General features: G+C 41.2%; 1 protein-coding gene and 1 long non-coding RNA gene across 10 annotated transcripts in view; one reads left to right on the top strand and one right to left on the bottom strand.

The window, feature by feature from the left end:
* LOC122974236 (butyrophilin-like protein 8) overlaps nt 1–15,111 on the top strand; it is a 93,595-nt gene that overhangs the window by 28,043 nt on the left and 50,441 nt on the right. The window lies entirely within an intron of this gene.
* Nucleotides 1–15,111, bottom strand: part of LOC122974287 — a 38,597-nt gene that overhangs the window by 921 nt on the left and 22,565 nt on the right. The gene's annotated exons all lie outside the window — the stretch shown is intronic.

Genomic DNA, 15,111 nt, shown 5'->3' on the forward strand with positions numbered 1-15,111 from the left:
GCGGATGCAAATTAGCTTTGAACTAACTCAAGTGCATCTTTTATGTTTATAACTGCACACTGTCCCAATAAATAAATAAATACAAATTAACACTAATATATATGAGCAAAAACTACAAATCAGCAAAAACTACAAATCAGCATATTCATAGCATCCTACAAATATGTTGTTCCTAGGTGTGTGTCCGTATTTGCTTTTTAAACATTGATTTCTGTGTTAATTTAGTAACAGTGGTAAAGAATTCCATGTTTTCATCGCTCTATATACTACTGTGCGTTTAAGGAAATTAGTGCGTACCTTGGGAAGTGAAATCCGGCCTACTGTTGCCTGTCTAGTGGCATATGACAACAGGAAGTTACTGCAGTTAACCAGATGTAACAGCTACATGAGTCTCATGTTTTACCTGCAAGACTCGTGTTTTAATGCTGTTGTTCATCGTTTCTGATGTGAAAATGTCACACTGGACGATAGAGGAGGAGACGGTAGAGATGCTGGTATATGTCTGTTTAAACGGGAGTTCAACCGACTTCTCAGACAAATGCAGTTAAAAGTGATGGTCTGTGGCCGAAAACAGCGGCAGCTGAGTTGATCTCTTTGAGTTACTGTTGACTGTGTGAAGCAGCTGCAGACAGAACTTATTATCATGTAGTAACATCTGAGTGTAGGACTCAGGTGAATCTTTCACAGCAGGAAACCTGGTTTCTGTAAATATGTGGGGATTTTAGACCAGGTTCTACATGTGAGCATAAGTACATTCTTCAACTATTGTCATTTTTGTGTCCCTGGCAGAAATAAGAAAAACCAAAACACATTTCTCATTTTTTATTTTTGTCACACTTAATTGACATCAACTGACACATATAAAATTGAAATGATAGATCAGTCATTGTTTTTATCATATAAAATGTGTCCTTTTATAAAGTCGTTTTTGTTATATTTCCTTTGTCCCTTGGCTGGACGATAGAGGAGGAGACGGTAGAGATGCTGGTATATGTCTGTTTAAACGGGAGTTCAACCGACTTCTCAGACAAATGTAGTGTAAGCGATGTGGGTGTGAGTGAGGGAATAAATCAGTCCAATACGTTCTGGGTTCTCCTCATAACTTTAGTCACGTTCAACAAACACAGCTCAGTCAAGTCATCACACACTTCTCATCCTCTTTCTCTCCTTCTCTCCCCTCAAAACTCTACCCACTGTCTGAACAGCGCCGCCAAGCGGCTGACACTACAATATCACCCAAACACTGCATCAATAAACATATGCAAACAGGCAATGTTCAACAAAACACAGTAAACTGATGTTTAACCTTACGTTTACACAACTTTTGCCCATAAGACACAACTTCACTCTTACACATCATCCCCCCCTTACGCAAGAAGCGTCCTCGCTTCCAAATAGGTGTAATGAAATTCAATCAATCAATCAATCAATCAATCTTTATTTATATAGCGCCATATCACAACAGAAGTCATCTCAAGGCACTTTTCACATAGAGCAGGTCAAGACCGTACTCTTTAATTTACAGAGACCCAACAGTTCCCCCATGAGCAAGCACTTGGCGACAGCGGTAAGGAAAAACTCCCCTTTAACGGGTAGAAACCTCAAGCAGACCCCGGCTCTTGGTGGGTGGCCATCTGCTTTGACCGGTTGGGTTGAGAGAGAGAAAGAGAGAGGGAAAGGGGGAGGGGAGACAGAAGAAAAACAATGACAACAACAAACAACAACAAACACAAGCATCAACAGACAGGGAAGGATGCCATTAGGACTGTGAAGGACCGCGAAGGTTCGGCCCGGGAGTCAGGTTTTTCTGTGAGATGAGAAAGCACAAAGAACTCCGGGGAAGAAGCAAAGTTAGTGACATGCATTGATGTTACATGAATGCATACAGATGGAGAGGAGGAGGAGGAGAGAGGAGCTCAGTGCATCATGGGAAGTCCCCCAGTAGTCTAGGCCTATAGCAGCATAACTAAGGGCTGATCCAAGGCGAGCCTGGTCGGCCCTAACTATAAGCTTTATCAAAAAGGAAAGTTTTAAGCCTACTCTTAAACATAGAGAGGGTGTCTGCACCCCGGACTGAATCCGGTAGATGGTTCCATAGAAGAGGAGCCTGATAGCTGAAGGCTCTGCCTCCCATTCTACTTTTAAAGACTGTAGGGACCACCAGTAAGCCTGCATACTGGGAGCGCAGTGTTCTAGTGGGATAATACGGTATTATGAGCTCTTCAAGATATGGTGGTGCCTGACCATTAAGGGCTTTGTAAGTTAGGAGAAGGATTTTAAATTCTATTCTAGATTTTACAGGAAGCCAATTGTCACTACTTTATGCTTAACAACAATATAAACAGATGACTTTGGCAAAACAACAACAAAGAACAGTGAAACAGGATACATTTTTTTCCTTGTGTTTGCCTATAACATCTCAGTGTTTTTTTTTTTTGTTTGTTTGTTTTTTTTTACTTGTACTTCTCAATCAAGCATATGACACAGACCACAGTTCATTCAACAGTCCTGTAACGCACTGGGGGACGTACACAACGACCTGACTTAGTCCTTACTTCCGTGAAAGGCTGAACTACCGGAGACAGTTCACTGGAATGTCCTGTGGCAACATTGTCTCCCACCTGTGTTGTGGTGCTAGTAGCACTCTGGGGCAGAGGGTAAACATTTGTCTGATCCCTAGGCGCAGTCACAGAGCACCCGGGCTTATTTGGGTGCCTGTATACATAAGGTCTGGAGCCTGAGAGTGCAGTGAGCAGTGGGGGACCTGGGCCGTTTGCTGGTACAGTCAGTTCTGAAGATGAGGGTGGAACTGGAAGTCTGTCAGCTGACCAGGCTGAACGATAAGGTTTCAGGCGATTGTAGTGAATGATCTTAGGTTTAGCTCTAGGGTCCCGTTGATCCAGAAGTTCATAGTCTACTCCAATGCCACCTGTGCCTGAGTCAAGCTGTCGTAGAACTTTAAAAGGGCCGGTCCACTTAGGTGACAGTTTTTGTCTAGCAAGGGCAGGAAGGTCAACCCACACTAAGTCACCTGGCTCATAGGCTGTGTGTTTCATCCGACGATCATAGTAGTGCTTTTGTTGAGCACCTGCTGCCTCAAGGTTATGTGCAACAGAGTGAAAAGCAGCACACAGTTTCAGTAATACCGAATTGGCATATTCACTTGGAGTACCTGGTGTGGCGTTTGAAAGTCCTGGTGAGTCTCCAAGGAGGAGATCTGCAGGCAGGTGGGCCGCTCTGCCATGGGCCAGGAAGAAAGGAGTGTGTTTTGTGGAGGAGTGAACAGTCGTGTTGTATGCAAATTCAATCTGCCGTAGATGGTCATCCCATTCACCTCCTCTGGTATACAGATATTTTGCTAACTGGTCCTTGATGGTCCTATTTGCTCATTCCACCATGCCATCTGACATAGCATGATAAGGTGATGTCCTCGTTTTATGTATTCCCAGACGGTTGCACAGTTCTTTGACAAGATCTGAGTTGAACTGACGGCCTTGGTCAGTGTGCAAACTTTGAGGCACACCATGGTGGCTGATATAATCTTCAAACAAACATTTAGCCACAGTGGTTGCCCGTTGATCAGGAAGTGCATACAAGTTAAGTACTTAGTAAAATAGTCCATTACAACAAGTACATACCGATTACCACTGTGTGTGAGTGGCAGTTCCGTCAGGTCTGCTGCAATTTTCTCAAAAGGCCTAGATGTGACTATGTTTTGCATAGGGGCCTGTTGGTGTGGTGTCTGTGGTCGCCGTGCTTCACAGGCTGTACATTCAAGACACCACTGAGTTATGTCACGTGTCATGTGAGGCCAAAAGCATCTGATCTGTGCCCCTTGTAATGTCTTTTGTGAACTGAAGTGTCCCGAGAGTGAATGTCCATGTAAAGTTTGAAACACTTCCTTCTGCAAGTTACTAGGAACTACAATCTGTAAAACAGGGTCACCTGGTGGAGGTCTGACTTTGCGACACAAAAGACCATCAACAAGGGTGAGTTTAGGAAACTCTCTCCAGTACTGTCTCATTTCAGGTGAGGTTGCTTTAATGTTTGAGAATGGTGGCCTATGGTCAGTCAACACCCAGCTCCTGACTATTTGCAACTCAGGATCAGCTTTTTGAGCTTGGAGGAAATACTGCCTGTCAATATTCAGGAGTGAACTGTCCACCGTTACAGCTGCAGTATCTGGTGAAGCAGACTGCATGAGTGATATTAAATCCATAGCAGTCGAAGCAGTGGGTAAAGTCTCTGAGCAGGGTGCCAGCTCAGTGGCTGAAGTGCACATGGATGACTCTATTGGGTCTGTTTGAGTGTGAATGGAAACACATCTCACCTGATTGGCTATAACCATAGGGGTGGTGCCTTCACCTGTGAAGGGACGACGGGACATAGAGTCAGCATTGGCGTGTTTTGTACCTTGTCTATATTCAATTGTCCAGTCATAAGGATCAATTTCCAGAGCCCATCTTGCCCTGCGACCTGTAGGATCACAATCCAGAGCCATCTTCCTCAGGGAGAGAAGGGGTTTGTGGTCAGTGATGATGCGGAAGGGGTAACCTGTCAAATATTGGCGAAAGTGACGAATGGCCCATATGATAGCCCACAGTTCTCTGTCATATGTAGGCCACCGTTTCTCTGTTTTTGTCAAAATGCGGCTCCCATATGCAATGACATTTTCCCTGTTTTCAGCATTCATCTGTGACAGAACACATCCAATAGCTGTGTTGGATGCATCAGTGAAGAGTAGAAACTCGCGTGTGAAATCTGGATAGGAGAGGATGGGTGTGTTACACAGAGCATGGCGGAGTCTTTCAAATGCTCTCTGCTCAACCTCAGTCCATAAAAATGTCTTTCCTTTCTGAGTGAGAGCATGCAGGGGCTCTGACATTTTAGAAAACTGGTAGATGAAGCGCCGGTAGTAAGAGCATAGCCCGAGAAATGCTCTCACTTCACTGGGGTTTGTAGGCGCAGGCCAGTCTCTCACTTTCTCAATGTTTTTTGGGTCAGATTTTAGTCCTGCAGAAGAAACAACATGTCCCAGGAATGCCACTTCCTGTTGAGCAAAGCAGCATTTTGAAGGTTTGAGTTTCAGATTGGCAGCTCTGAGGCGATCCAACACCTCCCTCAAATGCTGGAGATGGACAGAAAAGCTGGAGCTATAGACAATAATGTCATCTAGGTATACCAGGCATGTCTTCCACGAGAGACCCTGTAGCACTAGCTGCATTAGATGTTGAAAAGTGGGGGGTGCATTTACCAAGCCCATGGGCATGACACGAAACTGGTAAAGTCCTCTACCTGTGGTGAAAGCTGTCTTTGCTTTGTCTTGCTCCTCTAGCTGCACTTGCCAGTACCCTGATGAAAGATCCATTGTGCTGAACACCGATGAGCCTCTGAGAGCATCCAAGGTGTCGTCTGTTCTGGGTAAAGGGTGTGCATCCTTTACAGTGACTGCATTTAAGCCTCTGTAGTCCACACAGGAACGCCATGTGCCATCTTTTTTCCTGACCATCACCACAGGTGCTGCCCAAGGGCTGTGACTAACTTCCACTATTCCTTTTTCCAGCATTTCATCCACATGTGACTGGATCAGTGTTTGCATTTTTGGGGAAGTGCGATATGCACGCTTCCTAACTGGGGGTGCATGGTTTGTGTAGATTTTGTGTTTGACAATGTCTGTATTACCAAAGTCTGTGCTGGTTTTACTAAACACATCTTGGTAAGATGAGAGCAAGCTGTGAAGTTCAAACCTCTCTGCACTTGTCAGATCTCCACATTTGACATCAAAAGGCAGTTTGGTTGAATGCGTGACATTAGTTGGCAGGCTGGATGGTGGTACTGGGCAGGTGGACACCTTACATACTGGGGCTGAATCCTGAATTACCTCAGTGTCAGATACAGGGGTAAACTGTCCTAACTGCATACCTGAATGAAGCACCATAGGGCCATGTGTTGGGTTGATGATGCGTGCAACAGTACAGCCATCTCTAGCAGTAGACAGTGTGCGGGCAACTGCGATACCATCCATCTCTAGTCGTCGGGGTTCAAGACAGCCACTGTAGCTGCCTAGTATGCCTGCATTGATTACAGGGGGAATCAGGGCAACTTTGCAAATCATTTCACACCGTGGCGGGACAGTGGTGTTCTCCATTATTTGTGCTGTACAACTAGCAGGTGCCAGGTCACTCTTCCTGAGTAGGGGCAGGACATCATCACCCAGATAGCACAGTCCTCTCCCCATATCCAGAATCACACAGTGAGGCTTGAGAAAATCAAAACCTAATATAAAGCCTTGACTGACATTTCTGATGACTTGCACTTCATGTTGCAGAGTTTGAGACCCTAGTTTAAAGGTGATGTCTATCATACCCAATGTATCCAAAGTTTGGCCAGTCACCGCTTGTGACATGATAAACTTCTTTTTAATGGGTCTTTTTGCTAGGGAAGGAAGTGACATTTTGGTTTCCTCACTGATGAGCGAAATAGTGGAACCTGTATCTGGCATGATGTGCATATTAGTGCCCTCAACAATTCCACTTACATAGGAGGTGAAGTCTTTACTTACAGTGGCTTCAATGTTCACACTTTCAGTCAGGGGGGTTGTCATATCTGTATTACCACTGGGGGTTGGTGGTTTACTGATGCAGTCTGTTATTTCAGTGAGGCAGATGTCTGGGGCTTCCAGAGACGTAGCTGATGAACACCCCGCATCATCAGCTAACGGCCGTTTCCCTGTGGGAATCTGCCATGATCTTTGTAACCACTCTTAGTGGGATACTGACTGTCCCAGTCCTTTGGTTGTCGTGTTTGGCCTTGGTCCCCATACTCTTGGAATGAAACATGCTTGGCATAGGGACTCGGGCTTCGGCGGTGCCTCCCTCTCTTTTCCTCATAAGGGCTAAAGGCATGGTCTGAGTAGTGAGTATCTCTGTAAGGTTGTCGGTACCTGTCAGGCTCCCTACGGGTGTGATCTTGATGGTGGCGAGTCCTCTAAGGAGAATAGTGTTCTGGAGAATGATTGGAACGTGAGTATCTGGAGGGGGAATGTCTGTAGCCTGAGCTCCATCCCTTTGCATCCCTATCTGGGCTTCTCCCATAAGGTGAGGGAGATCTTTGAGGACGCACATGCATGTGCCTGTCACGGTGGTGCTCCCTGCTTCGCTCATCCAGCTGCAGTCTCAGTGCATCCATATTCTTACTCAAGTCTTTAACAGTAGCAGTGAGGTTCTGAACTGTTTTCCCGAGTTCAATGTCATTTTCACGTACTGAATTTACTGACTGCATTGTGCCAATATCTCTGATGGTAACATTTGGTGAGGACACTGGCATTACTAATCTAGCTGCTTGGCGAGCCCGTTCAGCTTGGGAGGCGACTTGAAAAGCCTCAGTGAAAGTTTTCACCCCTCTTTCATGACATTTGACTTGAAGTTCCTGATCCAGACCAGCAATGAAGCGAGACATTTTCATATACTCTGAAGCATTGTGCTCAAAATCAGGGAAAGCTTCTTTGACAAGCCTGCATATGTCTGCAGCATAAACTTCCATTGCTTCATTAGGTAGTCTATGCCGGGCATTAGGGAATGTCTGAAATGATGCAATTACATCCTTTTGGCCAAAAGCTGTCTGCAAGTGCTTCTTTGCTTCAGTATAAGAGTCCTGAGTTTCCCGGGGCAGATTATCCCATACAATGAACAGTTCTGGTGGTAGTCTAGTGGGTAACTTAGCTGCTAATACTGTATTCATGTCCACACCACTGTCCTTGTAACGGGCCTTTTGAATTACCTCATAGCGGCGAGCCCATAGTTGAAAAGACTCACGGCCATCGTTGTGAAATGGTGGCGGTAAGGGAATGCCCCTGGGCGCTCCCTGTGTTCTGCTAGATGGCGGCACACCTTGCGCTGAGGCCCCCCTCGTGCTTGTGCTGGCTCGCTGCTCACCGATGGAGAATGCTTCCTCGTCAGACATGATGAGTTTCATTCGTCTCTTTTATTATTTTTTTCTTTAGCCCTCGGACGGAGTTAGATGACCGAAACACGATTTCTAAACTCACTTGAAGCTAACAAAACAAAAAAAAAAAAAAACGGACTTGGTAACGACTAGCTGGCTAACTGTACTGAAAGCTAAAGCTAAGCTAGCGGTTAGCGTAGCTATCGTTAGCCTATAGCTTTAGGGACTCAAAAAGTTGAGCAGAATCCCAAAGGACTATATTCCACAGGAGGAAATCCCACCGCTGCCACCAGTGTAAGCGACGTGGGTGTGAGTGAGGGAATAAATCAGTCCAATACGTTCTGGGTTCTCCTCATAACTTTAGTCACGTTCAACAAACACAGCTCAGTCAAGTCATCACACACTTCTCATCCTCTTTCTCTCCTTCTCTCCCCTCAAAACTCTACCCACTGTCTGAACAGCGCCGCCAAGCGGCTGACACTACAATATCACCCAAACACTGCATCAATAAACATATGCAAACAGGCAATGTTCAACAAAACACAGTAAACTGATGTTTAACCTTACGTTTACACAACTTTTGCCCATAAGACACAACTTCACTCTTACAGTAGTTAAAAGTGCTGGTCTGTGGCCGAAAACAGCGGCAGCTGAGTTGATCTCTTTGCGTTACTGTTGACTGTGTGAAGCAGCTTCCTGTGGTTGTCATGGATACCGTGGTTAAAAGTAAGAACTGGTTTAACTTGACTAAGCCACAACTTTGTGATATTAACAGTTGTCATGCATAAATATGTGGGGATTTTAGACCAGGTTCTACATGTGAGCATAAGTACATTCTTCAACTATTGTCATTTTTGTGTCCCTGGCAGAAAGAAGAAAAACCAAAACACATTTCTCATTTTTTATTTTCATCACACTTAATCGACACCAAATGATACATATAAAATTGAAATGATAGATCAGTCATTGTTTTTATCATATAAAAAGTGTCCTTTTATAAAGTCGTTTTTGTTATATTTCCTTTGTCCCTTGGCCGGATTTTGGACATTCAACCCTGCTTAATTTTGAATTTAATATTGATTTAATATTAAGTTAAAATACAAATGACACACAAAATGCCAATTTTAATGAAATGCATCATGTGTTGAGTAGAGTCCAGCTGCTGTCAGTCCAACGTAGAGGCCAATCCTTCCCGACTCTCTGGTTGTTTCTAAGGTTTGGGCTGATCAACAGCTGCTGTAAAGGACATAAAAACTGTTATTAAATTATAATTCACTACTTCACTGGAGATACAATGTGCATATAAAAGATGTGAAGTTATATTAAATGTTTACATTGATCCATAAAAAACTGAAACGTTGTATGATGCTTCTATTGAATGACTTCAATATAAAACATTCAATAAAACAATTAAATCAATTAATTTATTAATGCATTAAACACCAAAAAATGGACAATTTTGATATATTAAAAAAAATGTTCAAATGATCCAATATTTCACCAAAAATCAAAGATCAGAGAAAAAGTCCAAGAACTGAAAACAGATTTGTGTATCAGAACTTGTTTTTTTCTTGTGTGTCAACTCACCAGTGATATTAAACCAGAACTCTTTAACCTCCGTGGGCAGGAACACACCGTGGATCTTGAGTGTTTTGTTGAAGAAACGCCATTCCACCGAGATGTTCATGTTTTCTCCTGCCTGATAGTTTACAGTCATTCTTTGGGGATAAAACATTCCTGAGAAGAAAAGAAAGAGAAAAAGAGATTTTTTAAAAAAAATAATAATTTCAACATGGACACCAATAAGACTATAAGTCCTACACGCTGCCGCCATGTTGGAAAGATGCTCTAAATGTTTTATCACAGGCTGCACTCATCACATTTACTGTATTATTTATCTTTTACAATGCAAATAAATTCACATCAAACAAAATCTTTAAGTGATAATCTGTGAAACTATCATTGTATTTTGGTTTTATTTTTTACATTTTGGTGACACAGCACCCTGTTTATCATTCATAAGCAGCATATAAACATTTTATAAATGTTAATAACACACTCAAATGTAGTTATAAGTGTTTATTAATGTATCTGTCAACAACTATAATTCCTGCTGTGGATGCCCATAAGACTGAATGAATGTCAGCTAAAAGGAAAGTGTTTGGTACGAGTCATAAGATCAACTTGTGAATGCAAAGCTAAAATCACATCAAACATCTGAGATCTTTTCTGTGTCTTGCTCATATCTGCAAAACTCACCTCTGAAATAAAACCTCTCAGCAAAGGGTTGTGTGTTCTGCATGTAAACACCTACTTTATCTTTAAAGATGTATAGTTGAACTCTAACAAACACGTGTGTTGTGGTGTGATTTGTTTGCAGTTTTATTACAGAGAAAATATTGTCTGCATCTAGATGTTAGAATATAATGCAAAACATAACATACTAATATATAAAACTGCTTAATGGGGACAATAAATGAATATAAAATCAAATAATCATACAAAGTCATTTTCTCTTCATATTGCTAACGACAGATTTGCAGGTGAAGGAGACAGAAACACAGTCAGACTGTGAGGTGTGTGAAGTCAGAAAACAACTTTTCTCTGTCTGAAAAATGAACTGAAGATATGAAACTAACCGTAGACACATAAAGTCACAGTGATGGTCAGCGGGATCCTGAACATCATCTTGTCTCAAACACACACAGCACTTTAATGAAAACTGTTTTGGATGGAAAAGAATAAAAGAAAAGACAATCATACAAGGAGAAAATAATAAAAACACTATGACAAGGAATGTAAAACCAAAAGAAACGGATTTAATTATCACAAAACTGAACACATATAAAAATCCAGCTGAGGTCACATCGTGTCAAACTCAATGATTTATAGATGATTTCATTTTTAATCCCAGTAAAGTTCTCTAAAAATGTCTTTAAATCAGTTTCTGACCTCAGGTTGTGATGATGAACAGTGATGGAAAGTAAATTAGTACATTAAAAAAGGATTTATCATGCAAGACTTTTAAGTCAAGTAAATGTAAAGATCAGAATACTTTCTTCCACCACTGATTATTGGTTATAGAAAATCGTCCATATGAAGTCTTACCGTTGCTGTTTGTTTAATTCCCTGATGAGAGTGAAGAAAAAATCAGTATCAGTATCAGTCACAATCACTTTTGTGACTGTGACGAATCAGAATCCTTCACTGATTCCGTACTACTGATTCTGATTCGTCAGAATCAGAATCCTTGACAGTGAAGGATTCTGATTCGTCAGAATCAGCCGTCAATCAACCCGTTCCTCTGCGCAGAGAAAATGTACTTAGTTACGTGTACACAGTGTGGAGGAACTGAGCTCACTGACTTGGAGCCAAACTTTGTTTTTCTGTAGATTACTTGGATCAAGTGAAAATGAGTTCATATAGTATGTTCATATTGGATTAACAGCGCAGAGGAACGGGTTGATTGACGGCTGATTCTGACGAATCAGAATCCTTCACTGTCAAGGATTCCGCTCAGTGAGCGCGCGCTCACTGTCTACACTCAGGAACTGTGCGCGCACCCACACTGTGTACACGGCGCGTTCACGGAGCATAAATTATGACGTTTAAGTTTAATAATCATCTTACATTCTGTGTCAAGACATCTAAACAGTCTAAAACCATCTAACAGGTGTGTCTTCCTCATATCTGTGTGATGTGTCTCGTTCTGTCTATTTCAACCTACATCCACCAACTGTCTGACTGAGGACCTCACCTGCCTGAAGGCCAAAGATTACAGAGTCTATCATCAAAGTTCTCAAAAACTACATTCAGCAACAACAAAATAATGATGATAAACTTTATTAATATTCAAACAGTTACAAAGTGCTTTACAAGCTGCATCAATGACGAGAATATGGACAGATCTAGACAAGAGGTGTATTTATGTATTTCACTTATATCAGTTTTTAACGCTGTGGAAAATACAATTATTAATAAGTCATTCAAATATTGAAAGAATTGCAAATAACAGAAAACACAAACTAATGACTGACATGAAAAGAACTCTGATAGATATTTAGGTTTAGAGGGAAAAATCACTATTTGGTGGAGCTGTTAACAACTCATAGACATGTGAAATGTGACCCCGACTACACACTGCTTTTTGTAAGGCGTCAAAAGCCAAAAAGGTTGGAAACCACTGGTTTCATCTTTAACAATGTGTTGTATTTTAAAAGGTTGTTATATTATCCATTGTGTCAAATCTTCATCTGAAAAGTAACTACAGCTGTCAAATAAATGTAGTGGAGTAGAAAGTACAATATTTCCCTCTGAAATGTAGTGCAGTGGAAGTAGAAAGTAGCATCACATGGAAATATTCAAGTAAAGTACAAGAACCTCAAAATTATACTTAAGTACAGTACTTGAGTAAATGTACTTAGTTACTTTCCACCACTGCTGGCTGTCTGGTTACCTGGTAGTTTATTGTGGTTAAAGTAAAGAAACATGTAGAGTCGACAGTGGACTGAACACATTTAATGAGTGATTCATGACATAATTAAACATTCAGAGATCATATGTTGAAAATAAAGAGAAATCAGATCCTCAAAACTGCTGCAAACACACAGCTGAAGATATCAAAAGTACAAAAAATAGAAAATACAATCCCTCCATGTTCCTACAGTCACAGTCATTTTACACAGTATAAACATGTCAAGCTTTACTTTAACATTGTAGAAAATAACAGTCACATTTTATGTTGAAGTTAGAAAGTGCTTCATAGAGTTAAAAGTGCTTTGCAGGAGAATTAAAACATTTCTATGGACATTTGAAAAAGCTGTTCAAAGATTTCAACAAATTATTGCAATTAACTCATTTTTTACATCACATCAACATCATTAAAACAAGTTTGAACTTTAAATGAATGTGTTTGTCTTCTCCTCCAGGCTGCTGCTGCTTTCATTTGACTTCAGAACACGATGAAATGCAGTTTAGAGCAGGAAGTGTTTCATGCTTTCACACACTGACTTGTGGTCAGGTGGATTTAGGTTTTTTTTTTCTAAGGCCGAGGCCCCGAGCTGGAAATCACATCATGTGACTTGATGTTTCAGTTTAGTTACTGTTGAGTCATAATGCAGGAGATGCTTTTAAAATGACAACTGAAACACAGGCTGCCTGTCTGGAAGCTAAACACACTCATATACAATATAATTAGCTTATGTATTAAATATGAAATAGACACAATAAAACAGGTACAAATGCACATCACTACTGCATTCTTATAACAATAATTTTGTGCTTCATTAATGTTATACAAAAGTTTCTTCTTCTTCTTCAGAGAAAAACAGAGAAAGCAAAATGTCATTTTTTTCCCTCTAAATAAATAGATGTTAGTTAAAGGGAACATTTGCACATGTCCAGGTCTATGTTTTTATTCTGGGGCTCCACTGGAATATATTATATTTGCATGACTTATAGATCAAAAACCTCCTTATTTATCTTATACTGACCCCTCAGTTCAGGCAGTTTTAGCTCTTATGTGTGAACAACCTGATGTCAGTTTGGTGGGGAAGTAGAGGTAACGTTGCAATCAGAGTGTCCAGAACAGGTTGAAGCTCTGACTTTTGTCTTGAAGGCAACATTTTTACATATGTGCAAGTTTTGGAACTTTGACCATGTTTAACATAGATATCCAACATTATAATACTATAAAAATGACAGAAAATCAATTAAAAGCATGATATGTCCCCTTTAACTAATCAGCCTGATCAATGTTGTAGTTTAATCTCATTCATTGTTTGTCCTTCTTGACAGTTTCAGTTCATGTCGATGTTAAAACCAGTTTACAAAGATGAAACATGGCGTGAAACAGTAAATTCTTCACAGTAAATATGCTGATTTTTTGTCAACATGTTGTCACATGTTGTTGTATTATTATTACCACATTAGCCATGTGGTGCAGTGGTTTATGTGATACATCTGAATGGCCAAGTAGCAAATAAAATACATTTGTAGCCTTGAAATCAGATTTGTGCATCAAATTATTTGTATATGAGTTACCATGGTAACAGCTCACCATGTTGCTTACCTTCAGTTATCTTGGGTGTGGTGAGGAACACATCGCTGGTCCCTCCATGAGGCGTCTGAGTCACATTCAAGACAAAATGTGTGGATGTAAATCAGCAGGTTACTCTCAGACTCTTCCTAATGCAACATATTTACTAGTTAGAGTTCTGCTGACTCACCAGAGGCCTCCAGCACCATCTTTTCAGGATCTGTACTGAGCCTTAAACATCAAACTAACCACAGACAGAGGAGGCCAGAACGAGGAGCAGCAGGATCCAGATCATCTTCTCCCTGCAGAGAGGAGACAGTTTTATTAGAGGGTTTTATTCAAACAGGACAGCTTGGTAGATCACTGGCATCCCTGAATTTAAATAAGTGCATCCTCAGCATGATGAGTTCTCCTGTTAAGGTTTGTAATGTTTATAAATCAGTGAAAATAAAATTTAAAGCCACATTAAAGTATCATTTTGTGCATTTTTGTTGTATAAATGGAATAAAATCTTTTATAAATCAGGATAAAAGCACTTCAAAGTATTTCCTTCTAATTTTGAAAGCATGTGGTTGAATATTTTCTCAGTATTAAATCCCAGGTGACAGATCATTAAATGCAAATAATCAAACAACATTTAAAAACTTGGCAACAAGTCACAGTGATGCATTTTCAGAAAACAGCCATAGGGGGGCAGCATGACAAGTAGATCACAGTGATCCCCAATCACTGCCAATTTGGTTCATTCATTCTCATTCTTGCCTGCAACAGGTGCTGCTCACCCACAAATATGGATACAGTGTATAGTTGGCAAATACTCTGATACTGAATAATGTTTTAAAGCTCGAGTGCATTACTTTAGTCTCCCCATCTGGCAGTGAGAGTACAAAGACGTTACTGGGACGAGGAGAGGACATTTCTCTGCATTTGATGACGTAAAGTTAGACTTTTCTGTCGGCTTCCGGACTCTCTCTCGACCGCGCGCACGAGAGAGAGAGAGAGAGAGAGAGAGAGAGAGAGAGAGAGAGAGAGAGAGAGAGAGAGAGAGAGAGAGAAGCTGTGGTCGAGTGAGTAACAGTGAATGAAGAGAGGGAGGAGCGCTGGTAGCGAGAAACCCGGCGAATCAGATC

The sequence above is a fragment of the Thunnus albacares genome, chromosome 22, assembly GCF_914725855.1.
Source record: "Thunnus albacares chromosome 22, fThuAlb1.1, whole genome shotgun sequence".
Lineage (NCBI taxonomy): Eukaryota > Metazoa > Chordata > Actinopteri > Scombriformes > Scombridae > Thunnus > Thunnus albacares.